The following is a 3,580-nucleotide window of genomic DNA, read 5'->3' on the forward strand; positions in this document are numbered from 1 at the left end:
CTGAGATCACCATCAAAATGGCTGATAAAGGAAAGTCTAAGCAGCATTCAGGTGACTCAAATCCTGACTTTTCTCTGAGAGGAAAAGTCAATCCAAGAATTGCTCAAAGGATGTCTCGACTCCAATTAGGAGCCATCAGACGCAGAGACTACAAAAGAATACAAGAAGGAATGTCCTCGGAGGATGAATTCTCAGACACTTGTTCAGCCATTGCTTCTGATGATACAATGTCTAACACGGGACGAACCAGAGAAGTACTCACGATCACCTTTGATCAATTTACTCAAATACTTTAAGAAGCTCTAGCCAAACAACGTGAAGAAATTAGAGCTGAAGTGAAGACAGAAATGGCGTACGTACGTACGGTGTAAAAGGAAAAGGAGAGACGAGACGACATCAAAAGAAAACAAACTCCACACATGTTACTCTACCGTCTATAGCTTTCTCTTCGAAATTGATAAGAAATTAACGCCTTACTTTTACGGTTTATTGTCAAAAATGTTAGCAAATACAAAACAAAATAATCCGAAAGAAAATTAGCATGCAATCGCGTAGCGATAAAATAAAATTTACGTGGTTCGACAATTCGCCTACATCCATGGGCAAAGGGAGGGGAGTGGGATCAATCTTTATTAACTTTAAAGATTATTATGGTTCTCATTTTTCTCTTGCAAATCCTCACAAGAGTACTCTTTCTTCTCTTTTTTCTCTCTCTCTTTGGCTTGATGCATCTACAATGATCCTCTCAAGGGCATTCATCTTTCTCCTATTTTGAGTTCATGTATTATTCCTTTCTAAACCAACTCTAATCCTTATAAGATTCTTTCTCATGATGCCAGCTTGTAAAATTTCTACTCTCCATAGAATTTTTTTTCTTATGATGCTTTCTAGAATTACTTAAATCCTAGTCCTCTTCCAATTAAAATTCAATTCCAACTGCGATTTGTCTTTCCAGTCAAAGTCAAAACTTACAATCCTAATCAAATAAGTATGCTCACCGGTTTTATCATCCCTATGTTTAACCTTTCAATCACCTTTTTAACATACTTTCATTATGATAGAAATATCTCCCACTTTCCTACCTATAGACATTTCCATCCCAATGATCTTCTTGGCTTCACCCAAGTCCTTCATGTTGAACTCTTTGCTCAATCGGGCCTTCAAACTCTGAATCTCCAACTTACACCTCGCCACAATTAGCATGTCATCTACATACAACAACAAACATTTAACAGCTCCCTCACCGTATTACCTAAAGTAAACACAGCAGTCATACTCACACTAATTTTATCTTTTTGCTAGCATATAAAAGAGTTGAACCACTCGTACCACTGTCTTGGATATTGTTTTAGCATGTAAAGTGACTTTTGAGAATGCACATGTGGCCCTTTTTCCCTTCCTCTACAAATCTTTCCAGGTGCTTCATTCCTTAGCTCTCTATGTCGGAATATATATTTTTTTCACATGTGGCTTCTTCAACTCCAAGTCATGCTCCACTACTGTTGCCAATAATACCTGAATTGATATATGCTTGATCACCAGAGAAAATATCTCGTTATTTTTTAGTCCCCTCCTTCTGAGCGTACCCCTTACTCATGAGACGTGTCTTGTACTATTTATTATCCTTCTTTCTGAATTCCCATTTGCATCCTATACCACACCTCTACTTCAGTATTGTGATCCTATGTCTGATTGTTTAAAAGTGGTTCCACTGCTATTGCATGCTTTCTTATAAGTGCTCGACTTCTGATCTCTATAACCAGAGCAAAGGTAACCTAATCATCTTTGAAGTCGTAGCCAATCGTGGCCTTACGTGTCCTCCTATATCGTCCCCATGGTATAGAATTCTCCTATAGGGACTGAGTCTCTTTGTCACCATCTATAACTATCTACTCGTCCACACCTTCATCCCTCTCCTTAGTTGCATCTTCTGTGTATGTATCCTTAACGCGTTGTGAGCCTGTAATCTCAAACTACACCGAATGTTCTTTTATCTCTTCATCGCTCTCCTTTTGTAGTTCCAGCCAACAATCACCTAACATAAACTCCTCATCAAAAGTGATATCTCTTACTGATGAAAGTGGTCTTGCTTTTCAGATCCCATAACTTGAATCCCTTGACACCCTTCTAAAACCCGACGAAGTAACATCTTCTTGACTTTGCACCAATTTGCTCCTTTTGTTCTTATCCACCCGAACATAGGCAGGGCACCCTGACACACATAAAGACTCTAAGATCTGAAGATTAATGGTGATCGATGGTGAATGATTGACCAAATAACATGTATGATTCACTGCTTTTGCCTAAAATCCCCCCGTCAGGCCTGATAGTAATCTCATGCTTATGGTTCTCTCCATTAGTGTCTGATTCATGAACTCCACTACCCCCACTCTGCTTTGGTTACCTTCATATTGTCAACTGATGTTGTATGCCTTTATCAATACAAAACTACTTGAACACTTTGAGTTGTATTCATCCTCTGTCCTCAAATATTTGATCTATCACCCCATCTACTTCTTGACCTCCAGTTTTCACTCCTTAAACTTCTAAAATGCCTTAGATTTATAAGCTGGAAAAATAAATCCATACCATCTGTGGAAAGTCATCAATGAACATGATGAAATACTTGGCACCGCCTTTGGACCTTGTCAATGTGGGCCCTCTGTCATGCCCCGGGTCCTAGAAACACCTCACAGGCATCTCACTCGGGTAGGAAGCATATATAACCAGGCCAAACACCACCATATATATAATTATATACTACTGATATATATTAGTATAATAGTATATATACGTTAGTATATATATAATATATGGTATATTGTATATATATATAGAAAGAGAGAGAGAAGAGAGAGAACGGAGAAACTTAATGTCGACTTAACCGTGGACGTCCACTAAGTTTCTAGTGCAGTTTGGATGATCACTTGATTTGAGCTACATTGTGGATGATGCGTCCGTTTAACTTGATCTACATTATTCTAAACCCTTAAACATACATAACTTAGGGTGAACCCGTCGTGGTTTGACCCGGTTCGCCGAACATGTAAAGAGGTCTATTCATTCTGGAAACCGTGAAAATTGGAATATGAGTGCATTGAAGGGTCAAACACGACAGGGTTCACCAAAGGTTTGTGGTGTTGGGTTCTGTGAAAGAATATGGTGATCAAAGTTTAACGGAGCGGATCATTCCACAATGTAGCTGCAATCAATGGATCATAATGACTAAAAACTTAGTGGACGCTCCACTTAAGTTCGACATAAGTTTCTCTGCTCTCGTCGTCTCTCGTCTCTCTCTCTCGTCTCTCTTATTATATATATATATATATATATTAATTATATATATATAATATTATATGATACCTATATAGTTATATATATATATATATATATATAACATTAAAAGACTTGGTAGCATATAATTTCGGTTCATCAATCTAGAACACAATCACAAATATAAAGAAAGTGATATACAGTAAATAGCAAGTATACAGTATAAGTACTCAACAAAAGCAAAGATACCCAATAAAAGTAAACAATAAGTCCCATAGATACTGAATAACATAAAGGATATCATGAG

This window comes from Asparagus officinalis, chromosome 10 (assembly GCF_001876935.1).
Source record: "Asparagus officinalis chromosome 10, Aspof.V1, whole genome shotgun sequence".
Taxonomy (NCBI): Eukaryota; Viridiplantae; Streptophyta; class Magnoliopsida; order Asparagales; family Asparagaceae; genus Asparagus; species Asparagus officinalis.